The following is an 18,194-nucleotide window of genomic DNA, read 5'->3' as shown; positions in this document are numbered from 1 at the left end:
TGGACCTGTCAGAATAGATATATAGGATGGTGTAGGCTCTGGAACTGACATCCTGATCCTTTTTTCACTATTGGCAAGCTAGTGACTAACTGGCTATGGTCAGCTGCCCCAACACCAGCAGCATGCCTATTCTGGATCAGTGATTACCCAAGCAATGAAGTAAATATATGGAGCACAGCTCTGAATTCTGCATGTGTAAACATATATGTAGCATCTGAGTTTATATGTTTATTTTGTCTTTTCCTAAAATGTAATTAGATTACACTATATGCATCATATTATTTGAGAAATATGTGCCTGATGGAAGATGCGATTAAGGGGATGAAAGCCATTCTTCCATAATCTCCAGTGGATGTTCACTGCGGGAATTAAATGCACATTGGTGTTCTAAGACCAGCTTGGTGGTGTAAGATTTTAAAGAACAGAAATATGTATTTCTTAATTTACATAACATTGTACTTTTGGGACTATCACAGTTATAAAGGCTGTCATTACTTTTTGGATGTTTTGATTTATGTATTTAATCTATATTTGGTATTTATTCAGTGCTGCCTTTTTGTTATATAATATTACCTTTACATATTGGTTGAAAACTGATCAGGTATATTCTCTTAAATATTGAGAGGTTTTGACATGATTAGCTTTTATCCTAGAAAAACCACTGATCACAGAAAGCATTATTATATGTTTAATTACCAAAGCTAAGGTCAGATGAGTGATCCCTGAGCAACAGAATCACGGAAAGATCACATATGAAGTTCCTCCTCCTCTGGCGAGACCAGGGAGATGTTGCTTCCTTGCTGCTCCCTCGCCAGTGAATGAGATGCTACAGTTTTTCTCACCAGGAAGAAAATAATTGCATTAGGGTAGATAGTTCCTTCACCTGGCTGGGACACTTTGCCATTGGCATAATTGTTCATCTAACATGACCATAAGTCTTTTTTTTTTTTTAGAAAAGTTTAATTATATTTTCTAGTGTACCTGTATGTTTAGAGTAGGTTTGAGTGCCTCAACTTTCCTAAAACTTCACTCTGATATACAGTATGGGTTTTCTCCTTCTGTTCAGAGAAGAAGAATCCAGGCAGCGATATAACCAAAATGTATAAGGCACACTCATATGGGTCAGTGTAACTTGAGGATCAAAGAACATCATTAATGCATTTATTTTTCTTTAAAACATATAATGTTACAAGTGTGATATATAATAGTTACATACAGTATGACATATTTATTTTTGCCTCCTTTTTTTGTTTTGCTTACTCTGCCTGAAGACTCTGGAGATAAGTTTCAAAGTGGAGAGGCCCCTTGAGGTAAGCTGCCTTACGGCTGTTAACACATACTGTATCTCACCTCCTCAGTGGTCACAGGTAACAGAATTCCTTGTAAGTCCATTTATTTTCTTCTATTGCATTGCTTTTTTACTGGCAGAACTAGAGAGATGTCGCTCTGTAGCTACTTCCTTGTTTGCAATCAATATTTTGCAGTGTTTTGGCCACTAAGGAAATTACTTCAGTTAGATAATGCTGCAGCTGCAACATAAAGTAACACTAAACTCAGGAGTTAAATCCTAAAAATGTGTTAAAGTATCTTTACTATTAACAAAAATGTATCTTATTTGTGCATCACTCAGCTTTAGATCATTAAATCATCTTTGAATTGGTGCTGACATTGTCCTTCCTTCTGGTGGGTGGCTCCTTTGGTCCCCATGGTCCCTGTGTGTGTTGTAAATTAGCCACTGATCTAAGCTCACTCCTGGACTACAACCTCACGTTCAGTTAGCTCATTTGTATTGAGATTGTAGTCCATTACGGGAGTGATCTTGGAGCAGTGACTACTTTACAACACACAGGGACCATGGGGAACAAAAGTAGCCACCCTCCAGAAGCAAGGGCAGTGTCAGCACCAATTCAGAGATATCTTGAGGAGCTATAGCTGAGTGATACACAAGTAGAATACATTTTTTTAAATAGTTAGGGTACTTGAATGCATTTTTAAGATTTAACTCCTGAGTTTAGTGTCACTTTAATAATTGTGTAACTGTAGTGGCTTAGAAGAATCAGTTCACATGGGTTTTACTAGTGGGTTCAGACAGTAAGGTGTCACCAGTTTGGAATGTTACTACTGTAGGAAACAGAACCTTGCCCTTTTTAGTTTGTTGCGTTCTATGGTAACTGTATCTTTATAATGTCCTGTCTTTTTTTAATTAATAAAAGCAAAAGTATACCTATATATCAAAAAGAAGATATATAGAAAATAATACATACAGTATATGAGCATGTGTACATAAAAAGACAGTTTAGGGGTGATAAGAAATGATGTGCTTATGTTTAAGTGTACGTAATAACTATATTAAAAAAGTGTTTTTAATAATTGTGCAATATAAAAAAAATTAGGAAATGTGAAAAATAAGTAAATTAATACACTCTGAAAATAATGTAAAAATTAAATTGGACTATCTGAACTGTGTTTAGGTCTGTGTCACAATGGGGCAACTTAGTCCCAACTGATTTTTACCTCCATTTGGTACATGTAAAGGATCAGCTGCTGAAGCTACTAATCTCAAAGCATCATCAGTTAAGTGTTTCCATTTACACACAGCAATCCATCTGACAGTATTTCAGGAACCTCTTAACAGTAAAAAGTGACTGTAATTCATGGCTTCCTTCCACAACACAAACTATTTCTGTCTCTTAAACGACGTTGTGTTATTTCCTCTATCCCATCACATTTTGCTTTCCACACATTTGTGTTTTGTGACCTATGATGCCCTATGGCCACGCTCAGTAAAAATAAGCCTACATAATTGGAGTTTTGGCTTGCACAAGAGCACATCCTAGATACATACATACTGGAGTATAGATAGGCTAATAGTAAAATAAGCTGAGTGCCAAGTGCACTGCTGTTGAGTCAAATTAATAGATTTGCGTGTTTTTTTTACTGTTAAAATTACAGCAAACCTGAACTAATCTATTCCGCCAGCAGTCTGTTGATATTTTGCAGAAAAAGCTATTAATTTTTGCCACCATTTCTTTTTTTGCCTTTAATTTTTCTGAAATGTAAAACAGAATGATTGGCAAGCAGCCAAATATACAGTAGAAGTGTTTATTTGACAAAGGATCAGTAATTATGTTCTGCCACTCTTATTTTACGGCGTATAAGGCGGCTGGGTGTATAAGACGACCCCCCTAATTTTCCACTGAAAACATAGGTTTTGGGCTATACTCGTCATATAAGACTACCCCACTTCCGTGGCAACACCATTTAAAAAGATCATGGATGCATGTGCGGTAATACTGTATGTACAGAAGCTTCAGCTACATACAATATACAGCGCTGAGCAATGTATTCTATTAATGAATACAAAGCCTGCTTGGATTGGCAGAGGTTGTGTAAATCGCTCACCGTGATTGGCTCAGCGCGGTATACTGTATGTAGCAGAAGCTACCGTACATACAGTATTACCGCACATCCAGCGGGCTGACAGATTAGGGATGTTCGTTTTGGGCCAGCTTGGCCCAAACGAACTAAAGGTATACAGTGTATACCCTGCGTATAAGACGACCCCCAATTTTCGGGGGATGTTTTTAAGTATAAAAAGTAGTCTTATACGCCAGCAAATACAGTACTCACCATGCCAGCCAACATAGCCAGATCCTTGGCCTCACTTTTTTCCACTGCAATACATCTTGTTGAAGGATTTCTTCCAGCCTGCAACTATACGTTAAAGCAACGGCAGCATACTGATGATGATAGACTATACCTTTACTACAAATTGGTAAACTAAATAAGAGAATGTAATCCATCACAGGAGTGAGCTTGGAGTGTTGGCTACTTTATAACACACACAGGGACCATGGGGAACAAAAGTAGCCACCCTCCAGAAGGAAGGACAGTGCCAGCATCAATTCAGAGATGATTTGAGGATCTACAGCCGAGTGATGCACAAATAAGATACATTTTTGTTAATAGTTAAGGTACTTAAATGCATTTTTAAGATTAAACTCCTGAGTTTAGTGTCGTTTTATATAATAGCTCCAAATAGTTACAAGCAAATGCATGCAAGGTTTAGCTGGGATCTTTCTTTAGCAATAGCCTATGTACAAAGATTACATTCTGTGCTTCATTAATGATTATACCAATATTAAATGATAAATAATAGCTGGATTTGAAAGCCAATGTAAAGTTTTATTTAAAAATAGTATTCATGAACAAGTCAGGGCATCAAAATACATGCATCCAGATGAGTTTGTAACTAATTTCTAAAATAAGCATTTAATTATTTTATATTGCTTAATTAACACTAGACATTCAGCAGAGTTTAGGTGCATGCAGCACTCTAGTTGAGTTTACATACATTCTAAATGTGTGCATCCAGGGACTGTTTATCTTGTTTATCTGCAGCTACATGCATTTAAACTAGGCATGTTATTTAGAATTTTTCTTTGTTTTGGGTTTCGGGTCTGAGCACTGTTTCAATATTCAGAGACTTTTGGAATTTCGCTTTGGTTTTGGATAGGGTTGTATCTGATATAGTTTAATTTTGAAAAAACTCAGATGATCCAAAATGTTCTTAAAGGAGATCTATGAGGTTAGTGAAAATCACTCAGCCTTATAGTTCGAGCCGACGTGTGACAATGAAACTGTCACACGTCGGCTCAATAGATGGGGAAGTGAGCGAACACATGCCGTCGCTCGCTCACTTCTCGATCATCTCCCTGCAGAGAGCAGCGGCTGTCAGTCACGGCTCCCTGCAGGGAAAGCGCTGACTGAAGGAACGGACGGGGGAGGGGGCAGGTACAGCTGGCTCTGCGGCGTTCTCAGTATACCGCGAGCTATAGCTCTCGATATACTGAGCTTTGGGTCATGGGAGGATGCTAGTTTATGTCCTCCCGTGACCCTTAAGAGAACTATGGGGAAAAAAGCTTACCCCATAGTTCTCTTTTAAAAGAATATTCAGATTTGTTTGCATTCGGCTTTGTTTGAATACGGATACATGCAAATGTATGAAGTCACAAAATGTCATCTGAATTTGCATGTCTAATGTAAACACAAATACATCTGGCCCTAGAAGAAATGTATCTGGAAAGTACAAGTTTGTTTATACTTCCCAGATCAGTGTCTCTCGTGTGAAATTAAGGTGGCCTGTGTGCATGGAGTTTTGCCTGCAGCCTAAAATTCTCCTTTCAGTATGCAAGAATTGGAAGTTCTGTCGGGTATTTCATGTCTGTTTCCACACTGGGAAATTTCTACTTGCTTTCTGTTCTGGTAACCATCGCTCAACAGAAAGGTTAGTAAGGGAAAATCTCCCCAATAGGGTTACAGTGCTGTCATCAAAAAGGAAGCTAATAGAAATCTCTTTATTATGGGCATAATGGCTAAAAAACCTGATTGACATTCTAAACCTTTCCCGATGCAAACAAGAGAAAAAGCAGACCAAAAATGCAGCCTACGTTCAAAAAAAACCCAGTAACATTTATTGCATAAAAACTACTCCAGAAAATGCACTTACAAGTGTATAGAAACAAGTGGCAAACAAAATGAAGTCCGAGTAGATCATAGGTCCAGTTTCACCATGGCCAGTGGTGGGGGCTATGCAGAAAAGACAGCATTCTGTGAAGCCTCTTTTAGGTATACCGTTTGATCTGGTTGGTGGTTGCACCCTAGTTTGCTTTGTTACAGTAGAACGTTTTTCCACCTTGTTCGGAAGATTCAAGGTAGAAAAAGGTCTATGGTCAAAAACAAAAAATAATTACTGTATGTATTTCTATATTACATTTGCATAAGTTCTATCCCACTCCTAATAACCATAATGATCTAGAAGTTTGCAAACTTACTTATTGAAGATGCCTATGGGATGTACTTCCTCAATTATCTGACACAATTTCACTCAGCCCTGTGAATATGCACTTCCTTGTGTCACCACTCAGTGCCTCCCTTCTGAACTACAACTTGTCTGAACTTCCCACAATGTAACATTGTCATGGCTGGCTGCAACCAATGAATGATAGGGTTTATGGTCTTGGGAAATGGAGATTGCATCTCATCAGGCATCAGGGAAAGAGACGCAAAGCACACTGGGATCCAGGAAGTTGTTGAAAGTGATGGGCAGACAGAAGGCAGCACTCACTGCATAAAAGGGATTTTTTTCAAGTAAGCATTGATTGCATTATGAAAAACAAATCTATAATGTATTTTTATTGCAATGCAAATGTTTTACCAGGATAGTTATGCTTGGACTTTACAATTCCTCTAATCTAAGAAAGGACTTCATCCTGTACCCTACTTTACCCCTTTTCTTGGGGTTATTATTCCCAGTGAGAACCTTTCTGGGTCCCACTTATTGCTTTTGGAGTATTTAGAGACCAATAGTTATTTTATTTGTCTGAACATTTCTCTCTTTATTAAATTATGTTTTTTATTGTCTGTTTATATTCCTTTTGGAGATATTTGTCTACTTTCCTAAAGACAAAAGTAATCAAAACAGAAAGTGAGGAAACTTTTCTTTAACTGGGACACAGGAATTAAAAGAGAATTAAAACTTTTAATTTAACATAAATTAAACAATTAAATACGACAGTATAAGCCGTTAGTGTACAGAAGTCATATACCTTTATACTTCAGTCCTCTTTTGGGTCACAGGAGGACATTTATTAATGTCCTCCTGTGACCCAAAGTCAGTATCTAGGGGGCTACTACCCCCTATTTGCTGACAGCGCAGAGCCGCGCTGCAGCCAGGATAGATCCTGACAATATTGTCCAGATCCACCCTGCTGCCTGATTGACAGCTGGCTCTGCCACTCTAGGCCCAGAGCCAGCTGTGCCAGACCCCTCCCGTGTCTGTCTCTCCAATGACTGCTCGAGGAACAGAGAGGGGAGAGGAATCCCTGCGGGGACGATGACTGACAGTCACTGCTCCTTACAGGGAGAAGACTGTGATCGCTCAGCTCTTGATCTATAGAGGTGGCATGTGACACCTGCAAAGTCACATGCCCCCTCTAGGTATTGGGAAGAGTACATTTTCCTCTCCCAATACTTCTCCTTTAACCCCTTTATGACCAAAGGTCATATGCCTAGAAGCCCAGGTCATGATGCCTAGACAACATTTCAGTATTGTCCATTAACTTGTTAATAATCCAGTGACTAATTTGCATAGCTAAATCTTATTTATATTTATTTTAGGAATATTTACAGCTCTTATATTGTACACTGTTTTGATTAAAAAAAAACAAAGACATTCGTTTGGTTATAGGTTGACAAATGTGCAAATAATGATTATTATTTCTTTTTAAAAAATAAAACTTTATGGCAGCCACCTTAAAGCTGCTGTGACATCTGCAGTTCTATCTTCAGGCTGGAGGCTTTTAGTGTTAATGAAGTCTCTAGCCTGCATGTCATGTGAGTACTATGTCATAGCTGACATTGTGTTCAGATGACTAAGAGCCACTCTGATTGGTTCTATATTATCAGTGGGAATAGAGCTCTCAGTGATATCCGGCATTGACAGGAAGGAATTAAAGCCCTTTCCTACTCCGAGTTTTAAAGAGATTTTCTGGAAATGTATATCTGTATATTGAGGGTTACTGGCAATAAATGTACATATTTTGGAGGTACTAGAGATAAGCTGACATACAATGCTTTATAAGCAGTGATTACTTTATAGGTACATCATTAAATAGAATTGAAACCGACATTAAACATTATTGTAGTCAGGAAAGGATGCAAGCATTCATTTTTGTTTACAAAGAATTGATATACAGCAGTGTGATACCAATATACAGCCAATACAGCTCTTCTCGAAGATGCATACCTTTCCTACTCTTTCCTTCCTGCCTTTCTTTCTTTCACACACACACTTTTATGATTGTAATTATGCTGGATGGCCTTTCTTGATGTTCTCTTAGTCTTGGAAGCTGCTCTCAGTTTAGCCTTCTGTGGCACAGGGTGACAGGTTTATCTGGACAGCTAAAGCCAATTTCTTCAAGACAGTGGAGCTTGCTTCCCTGCATTAACAGGTCTGCTATTTCTGCACATCTCTGCGACACATGCCGGAGCTCATTTGCATGTAATGAGCCCTAGATACATGGCAAATGAGATCACTTTGCATTTTGCTGGGTTGCTATAGATATTTGCTTGGTTGCACTGGAGATTCTGCTGCAAATGTTTAGAACATGAAACAGTACAGGTGTTGGTCTACCAATACATGATATCTTATAGTCTTTATTGTTTGATGGCATTGTAATTGTCTGTCGCCTTATGTAGGAATGTTCTGTTGACATTAACATTTGGATTATGTATGCATTTTTCATGCAAGGTCTGTCTTGAAACAGAGAGAATTCAGGGACATTTCATTTGTACTGTGCAATGTCCGTATATGCTGTTATATGCCAATATAGACATGTATTGTCATATTAGGCACATTTAAATTGGCCATAGTGCTTAACCAGTTGACATCCACGGTGTTAAACCCCCTTCCCATCCAGGCCATTTTTCAGTATTCAGCGCTGCGGTACTTTAACTGACATTTATTCCGTCATGCAGTGCTGTACTGAAATGAATTTTATACCCTTTTTTGGGGACAGATAGAGCTTTCTTTTGGTGGTATTTATTCACCACTGGGGGTTTTATTTTTTTACTATATTAAGGAAAAATTACCGAAATTTAAAAAAAAAAAACAGTTTCCCCTATATTAAATGATAAAACATTTATTATTACCCAATTTTTTGGTAAAATATAAAAGATGGGGTCACGTCGGGTAAAAAGACACTAAACATGTCAAGCCTTAAAATTGCGTGCGCGCGCGAAACCTCAAAAAACGATAATACCCAAAATTGGCCATAGGCGACGCTTTAAAAGCTGTTACCGCTCATCAGTTTAGTGTTATCAGTGATTGATGGCCCTAAAATGATTGCTCTCACTGCGACGTTCGCGGCGATATGTAACATGTGTAGCGCAATTGTAATTTTTGCGCGCTGGGGCACCGGACGCGTATTTACGTTTATAGGCGCGTAAACGTGGGGGTGGGGGAGTTAAACATTTTGGGGGGGTTTTTTCCCCTTTTTTTATATGTGGCTTTTATTTTATTTTACTTTTTTATGTGTTACTTTTCTTTTTTTTTATTTATATTTTTTTTTTTGCACTTATTGTTATTGCTATTATATAGGGGGATAACAACCCCCTATATAATAGCAAAGGCACATGGAGATAGGACCCCTAATATCACCTGTGGACCCCAAAAGAAGCTGATGAAGCAGAGATCTGCTTTATCAGCTTCTTCTCTCTGGCAATAGCAGCCAGATGACTGACAGGTGAATGCGGAAGTGATGAACGAGCACATATAGGCGATCGGCGTGCTATGGACCCGCTGATCGCCTATATGTGAAACACCCGGTAACGGGTGTGTTTAATCGGCGGGTCTTTTCTGCCCGTGCGTGCCCGCTAGGGGGCGCGCGCGAGCAGAAAAAAATTGCCGTCTGGAGACGGCAACCCGCAGATGCTGCAGTGCCGTCCGTCCATTTTTTTACTACGGGCGGACGGCAAGAGGTTAAAGTACCACAAGATGATTGTCTCCTGATATGGTGAATTCTCTGGGCATGAATAACATCTGGATCAGCTGAGGCAAATGTTTTGCAGTTCCTTATCTGCTGTTCACCCCTATTCTTATAGGAGCAAAACAGCAGAGAGTGAATAGCTGAATGCTCAGCTCAGCATCTCAGCATTCGGCTCGGTCATTCTGTTTGCTACCACACCATGAGCAGAATGAAAAATGGCACTGTAAAAAACAGCGGGGGGATGGGGTGGTTTGGGCGGGGAGTCACCTTTCCAATTTATAGGAATTTTAGGGGGACCCCAATGCTCACAAAATGGAAAAAAAGAACGTGGGGTTCCACCTAATATCCCATACCAGAACCTTAATCCGAGCAGTAGGGGGGGGGGGGGGGGGATGAGTGAGCACCCCCCTCCCTGTACCATACCAGGCCACATGCCCTCGGCATTAGGAGGAAGAACTCCTTTTTTTTGCTGATGAGGAAAAAGGGCCTCTTCCCCACAACCCTTGTCTGGTGGTTGTGGTGGTCTGTGGACAGGGGGGCTTATCTGCATCTGGGTGCCCCCTTTCCTACTCTGCCAGGTCATTGCTCGGATTAAGGGTCTGGTGGGGTCCCTCTTAAAAGTCCTACTAGACCTAAAGGGTCTGTCTGTGAAGGGTCTGGTATAAATTGGTAGGGGAACCACGCACATTTTTTTTTTGGGACATAGATGTCCCCACGCTGTGAGGGGAACCCCACGCTATTTTTTTTTTATTACATTTTTTTCATTATATTTTTAACAACTAGCAAGGAATTTGGTTTGCTTCGGCAGACTGTTCTCCCTTCTCCGACTGTGTGTTTGGTTCAGCCGAGCTGAAGCATGTGCGTTCAGCTCGGCTGTTTGCTTTGGCTGCTGTACGGCTATTGAGAATAGCCCGTACAGCAGGTTTCTGCAAGCAAAGTGAGCCGAAGGATTAGCCGAACGTTTGCCTAAATCCTTCAGCAGCCTCGTGAATAACTTCCTAAGTTTAAGGAACAAAAACAATGGGGTTGATTTACTAAAAGCAAATAGACCGTTTACTGTGCAAGGGAATTTGCACATTGCAGGGGAAGTTTCCCATTACCTTAGTGAATGTGGTGAAATTTCACTTTGCAAAATATACCCAATCCCGTGCAAGGAAAATTTAAAAAAACCTGAATTCTTGCTTTGCATGGTCCATCCACTGGATGATGGAAGTCAGCAGAATTTGCTCCGATTCTCCCCACTAATTGGTGTCAGTGGTAAAAATCTCCTGTATGCTGCCACAGGAGCTGTGTATGAAAATCATGTTTGTTCCCCAACAACTTGCACAGCTTGACCCTCTCTTCCTTGTATGATACGTTTTACATTTATTTTGCCATTGGCACATCGGTGCTCAGCTTCCCTTGCTTTTTTTGACAATAGCTTGCCTATTAGCCCTAAAAAGCCAGAACTTACTAACGGGAAGATAGTCTAATAGTATCACATCACTTCAGGAGTGCAAAAGCAAGAGAACACTTCAGTCCACAAAGTTTAATGGCTGTTCATGGCTAATGAGCCTGCCTATAGTTTGCAATGACAAATTAGAAGCTGAGTAAGCAATGCAGTCCACAACCTCAGATAATTGTGTTTAGCTTATATGTTGCTGCCGTTAATTTGTTCGTCATCACCATAGACAGTAGGTTCCAGTTCACCCTGGCCTGCATTTTGGTTAGATTGGGTTTTGCTTGTACTGTGACCACAGTTTCCACCTTTCTTTTTTGCTGATGTCAATTATTGCTAAATTATCACCATGGCGTGTCCTTTTCTTTGGCTAAAAAAATATGATTTTTTTCTCTATAATACTTTTCTCTATAGTACTTTTTATGCTCAAACTGGGCACATTTTTTAATACTTCATCATATTGTTTGGGAGAGTGAGCGAGAGTATAAACACAGTGGTATGTTTTGAAGCAGAAGAGAAAATTGGCAGTATGTTTACATGCAAGGACACAGTAAAAGCAATCAACTGTTAGAACTATAGTTTTAGAACAGTAGGGTGATATTAAACTAGTGGTATTATTTCAGACAATATTTTTCCACTGATGGTATTCAGGGAAAGCAAGCAAATGCACTTGCAAAGCAATGTCATATTTCAGCTTCATTTAACACAACTCTTAATATTGTCAGTTCTACAATGACAAAACCTGTTAGAAAGAATATTTGGTATCTAGGCTTTTAGATACGACTTTAAACTGGGCAAAGTTACATGCTAACTTTGTACTACTACAAATTACTACTAATGTACTACTACATACTTACATATTATTAAACAAGCATAGTTTGGCAAAAATCAATACTGTATTTTATTGAACTGATCAGCACACACAGTTTTTTGAGCATAATTATAACTTAAAACAGACTGAATAATATATGGCATTTCTAAGTATTCTCAGCAAGATCACTTGGCTAGATCTAAAAAGATTTCTCACTTTTGCCTGTAACCAGTGATATCTAATGCTTTTCTTGCCCATATCTCCATAAAGTTCAGTGATTTTTGTGTCTGTACCCCCTGGTGTCAATGTTTTTTCATGCTGATATGTCAGCATTAAATACTTTCTGAAAGCATTCGACTCCTTATAACCCAGGAAGAACCTAGTGTTCAAGGTAAACCTTGCACATTGTTGGTTTTATCATGATATCCTCATATCATGTTCACTGAAATCACTTGTAGCCCCTACATGAGTTGCTACAGGATCGAATATATGTCTGCTTGTAAATTGTTAATCGTTACTGTGCAGCCTGTGATACAGAGAGACTTGTGGGAGTTGTAGTGCAGATACAAGGAGAGATTGTGCTGTGAGGGACTGTAAATACTATGATTCCTGGAAGGCTGTGCTTTTGAACAGGAGAAGTGGGCTTAGCTGGAGTTCTGGTGCCCACTCAGTCTAGGGAGAATGAGCAGACTGGACTGATCTGTGTGTGTGGCTGGCATTTATACAGAGAAGCCAGACCCTGTGTGAAACTACTGAGTAAAGTGCATACAGTTTAAAGCAGACATGGAAAGAAGTTTACCCAGTATGATGTATCCAGTACTGTTTGGACGGTAATTTCCAGAGGAACACAGCGAGATCCAGTACAGTGGGGAAACCGCGGCCTGGGCAACTTTTCGCATCCTGTGACCATTAGACCCACTGCACCACTGCACTCTCTATTTCATTGAGGGATATCCAGAGAGTGTTCTTCAACATCATCCTATTACCAGAATCTGCATTCACAGAATGGTAACAGTGGTGACAATCAAAGTGAGTCTGGAGAGGAAGGGGATGCCCGCCTCTCGCTGATGGACTACGCAGCTGCAGAACAAGCCCAGGATCTGGTGAGAGGCCTCTGGCCATTTGCACTCGTCACCATTAACTACTTCAATGACACAGTATGGTCCCCAACGATGGCTAGCCTAGACTATTGCTACTGGCCAGTAGTATAGAGAGCTGGGGGATATTTGGGACTGAGACATTAGCAACCCTCTAGAGTCAGAGAAAACTATTTATTTAGACAGCTCAGTACTGTATATTTCAGTTAATAGATAGCTGTGGCTACTGAGTGTCTGAATACCAAAAGTATATTGTTGAATGCTGTTTCTCTTTGCTATTGTATTTCACTCATTTGTTGTCCAATATACATTATTTACTTAGTAAAACTCTTATAAAATTTCACAAGGCTTGTTGGTGTTCTGTGGATCCTGTCTGGGCAGTGAATCCAAGCTTGGGGACAGAAGAATTCCAGCTTCTCCTTTAGGGATGAGCGAAGCACACTCATGGTGGACGTGACAAAATTCCCCACAGCCATGAACATGCTGAAGTGTTGTAGAACGTTTGACTGCGATTATAAAAAATAACAACTACTGTATATTATTGTTTTCTCATGCAATCATATTTGTACATACGGATCCATACATTTGCATCCCATTTTCAAAAATAAATTGTCATCTTGATGTATGCTTTTCTCAGGATTCTGCATAGAACAGTCTTGCTGTTGGAACAGTTTCTATAATTACTCCACAAATGTTCTTTACACAATTGAAACATTTCTGTGTAATAGTCAGTTTTCTTTCTGTTTATCACAGTCTAAGAAAAATTAGGTCTTTAACCACTTAATGACATAATAAATCAGGACATGGATTCATCCATGACTTTTTCAAAACCCACTTACAGCTGAACTAAAGGTACTGCCACTAATTTGGCTGTTGCCTTTCTGGTTTGTCAGACCCAGTTTATATCTCATGAAGCCCACATTTTTCAATTTGACAGGTTATCAATGATGTCTTTTAAAGGCCATGGGATTATACCTGTGACATGAACAGAGTTCTGTTTTTCCAACTACCTCTACAAATGATACCGTGAAAATGACCCATTCATAATCATTTTTCATGACTTTACCCAGAAGCCTTCATAAGAAGTTCTTTTGTAACACACACAAGGGATTTCACCGGATTTTCCTGCTAATTCTAACTGCTGTACTTTGGCTGCATGTTGCATTGTACACATTTACTTAACCCTACCAAATGACTATAAAGATCAATGATCTGATTCTTTGTCCTTCCTAAGCTCGGTACTCTTTAGATGTCTGCCTAACCCACAGATATATTTAGTAGTAGTTAGTCACATTCAAATGAACTTGTTCTATAATGTCGAAGACATTTCACTACTTATCCAAGCAGCTTCCTCAGTTCTAATGAGTGTCAAAAACATACTCTCAACTTTTATAGCAACACTGGTAACTCATTCACTATATTCTGATCACCTTGAAACGTTGTTGCCAAAGAACATGATTGGAGCTATGAAAGATTGCAAAACGACCTTGTTCTAATAACATAATCCAATGCCATGGTGTCATGAAGTCTGGGGCTGTATTAATTGTTTGAGATACAAGGCTGAAGGTGTGAATTGTTTTCAAATTGCCGAGGTAGATATGTTAAAATGGCATTTTATATGGATAACTGATGGTATGATTGTTCTAGTTTGACAAGGAAGACCACTTTCCCACCTCTTGAAAACCAATTGTCTTCTCTGCCCCAAATGTGCACCTAGCTGTCCATGAAAGGAGGTCTCTTGTAACCTGTACTAAGTTACCCATGTGGCTATAAATACTGGGGTATGTTCCAGACACTTATTAGAACTGAAAAAGATGCTTGGACATTTTTAACACTACAAAACAAGTCCCGTTAAACTGACTAACCTTTCTAACTGACTAACTAAATTAACTGAGTAGTGAATTCCCCAAAAGCTATAGAGAGACTTGGAATAATGAGAACGTTCACAACCAATTTATTCTTGAACGTTATACAGTTATTTCTCAAAAGTTTGATGTTACTTAAAGCATTACCATAGGCAATATTTGAAAAATTACCCCTGAAAGATAATAATAAAAAATTGCAAATAGCATAATTTAAATTGGTATTCTCACCTTTGATCAGATTTTACACACCTGGTGATTTTGCCAGTGCCTGCGACTTCTTTTAGCAGGAGGACAACACAGATTCCTTTGCAGTAAAATGACTGCAGTGTTGACACCCTGTTGAGTGCTGCACCATCATAAGGTAGAGGAGTCAGTAAGCCTTGGCCACACCTATCTCCTCCCCCAGACATTTTGATGGACAGCATCATGCTGTCCATGTCACCTTAAGGACAAGAGTGGTGGAAAGGATGCATGATGCCCTCCTCTTTTCTTTCTTCTAGCTGCTAAAAAGCCCTTGTAATGTTACTGGTTTTAAAAAAGGATTTCCAGCATTCCTGGACCAGGTAAGTAAAAAGACTCTGTAGGCATCACAATAGGCTGGGTTAAACAAAACAAAATCACTATAAATAGACTTCAAGCACCAACCCGGAACCCATGAAAGTCACAAAACACACACACATACACACATTTGTAACACACATGCAATACACACGGAGTATTCATTATTACTGCAGACATAAAATGAACAAGTATGGTTGTTGTAGTTTGACGTAGAAGACCACTTTCCTGCCTCTTGCAAACCAGTTGTCTTCTCTGCCCCAAATGTGCACCTAACTGTCCATGAAAGGAGATCTCTTGTAACCTATATTGAGTTACCCATGTGGCTGTAAATACTGGGGTATGTTCCAGATACTTATTAGAACTGAAAAAGATGCTTGGAAATGCTTAACACTACCAAACAAGTCCAGTTACAGTGACTAACCACTAAAAGCTATAGAGTGGCTTGGATTAATGAAAACGTTCACAACCAACTCACAGATATGATCTTCCAATAAAATATCTCATCTTAAAAAAGTACATCATAGCATGTGCAATATTTCCTTCAAGTAACTGGAATATGAAAAGTTTACATTTATCTTGCGTAAGGCTTTATTTCAGCTACAGATTCAGATATGTGTGGCTTTGAATTGTGAGTGACTGATCATCTTAGGCATACATTTTCCACATAGTTTCTTGTCTGCTCCCATGAGCTTAGTCTTTCCAGGACATAAGTTTGGTTTTATAAAAATAGCAAATCATAAATCTGTGGCTCTCTGTGAATTGTTTTCTGTTTTCGTGTTTGTCTCTGAAATGCCTGCAGGTCCTAAGAATTTTGGAAGCACAACCTTTTTTTGAACCTCCCTGACTTTTGCTCTAACAAGCTTCACTGTGAAGACATGTTCTCTAGCCTCACTTTCATGCCAAGAGCAGGCCTTGCTGTCCTCTGGTAAAGCATGCAAAGGTATGGGAGCCGTTACTTGGTTACCAAATGTCAGTATGTGTTTAGGCCTCTGCTTCATGCACAAATGTCACCCTGCCATGAATCATTAAATTCCATTTTCTGAAGATATTTTTTGCAGAGTGGGCTCTGCCAGAGAGGATGAAGGAGGTTAAAAATAACATTAAGTGAGGGCCCATTCTCTGGTCACAGGTGCCATCACAAATATTGTTAACAAGCATAGTGACAGCAATATTTAACTCTTATCTTGCTGCACAGTTTTACTGCTGTGCACTGGAAAAGAGGCAGCGGTATGGTATTGTTACCATTTCACTTGTTTATGCCACCATTCCAATTCTTGAGCTATATACAGTTATTGCTCAAATATCTTCACGTTTACTTCAATTATTACCATAGGCAATACCCCTGAAAGTTAGTAATAATAAAATAGCAAATTGCATAATTTAAATTGGTATTCTCACCTTTGATCAGATTTTACACACCTGGTGTTTTTGCCAGTGCCTGGGACTTCTTTCAACAGGATGATAACACAGATTCCTATGCAGAAGTATCACTGCAGTGTTGAAACCCCGTTGAGCGCTGCACCGTTATTAAGGTAGAGGAGTCATTAAGCCTTGGTCACACCTATCTCCTCACCCAGACATTTTAACGAACAGCATCATGCGGTCCATGTCACCTTATGGACAACAGTGATGGAAAGGACGCATGATGCCCTTCTCCATTCTTTCTTCCAACCCCTATGGGCCCTTTGCCCCTGTGATGACACTGGTGCTAAAAAAAGGATTTGTCCCCCTCACCTCTCTCTTCATCCCCAGAACTCGCCCTACTGCATATTAATATTGATATTTTCCCAACGGCAACTCGCACTATTGTTGTGCATATTCTCTATGCAGCTAAATTGTTGATTACCCGTAGATGGTTACAAACAACTCCCCCTAACATCATTGACCTGATTTCATTAGTTAACACCCAATATTCTTATGAAAAGATGTTTGCCATGAAAAATAACTCATATCCTATATTCCTTTCAGCTTGGAGAAAATGGATTGTACATCCATACTGCATTGTTTGATCACAAATATTGCCTGACGCATAACTGGTCCATACCTTGTCTTCCCTCTTTCCTCCCCTCCTCTCTTTCCACTTGTTTTGTCATCCTCCCTTCCCCCTAACCTCCCTATAAATGGAAATGATATTGCAAAGCATACTGTATCCTGGATGTTAAGTTGGTTATGTTATATGCATTTTGTTATGTATGCTTCACTTGACTTCAATAAAGAACTATTGAAAGTAAAAAAAGGATTTGCAGCACATGAAATGAACATAAACATTCTTTTTTATTTTGTTTTATTAAAAGAAAGGTAAACCTCTATTGGCTGCTATTGGCAATAACAGTTTTACACCTCTTAGCACCTTTGTGCTCAATTTCATCCTCCCCAGTTTTAATGAATCCTTGCATGATTTACTGTGTTATTACATATGTGTATGTGATCATTACTTTATTATAATTCAGCCGTGAGTCTTTTAAATGTAGTTACATGTATTATTTTTGGGTTTCTGGGTGTAACTCAGATATTAGTATTTCAAGAGTGCTCTGGCCAAAAAACACACACGTGTAGAGATGAGAAAGCCTTCTTGTATTTTGCACAGACATTGTAAAAAGCATTGCTGCTGTAATCTGCACCATTCTGATCTGTTTAATGTCTCTTTAATGTCCACTTGCCAACTAATCTGACTGGCCACCGTTATGATAAATCCAAAAGCTTATAAACATCTGGGTTCTGGCTTTATAATATCCATGGCCAAGTGAATTACTTGGTGTTCAGACATAAAGTGGATTGGCACAGTGTGAATCACAGAAACAATGAAAGACGTGCTGGCATTTCACGTATATATATATACTGTATGTATGTGTGTGTGTGTGTGTGTGTGTGTGT

Source organism: Nanorana parkeri, unplaced genomic scaffold (genome assembly GCF_000935625.1).
Source record: "Nanorana parkeri isolate BGI_ZX_2015 unplaced genomic scaffold, ASM93562v1 scaffold378, whole genome shotgun sequence".
NCBI lineage: Eukaryota > Metazoa > Chordata > Amphibia > Anura > Dicroglossidae > Nanorana > Nanorana parkeri.
This window is presented reverse-complemented; position numbering follows the sequence as displayed.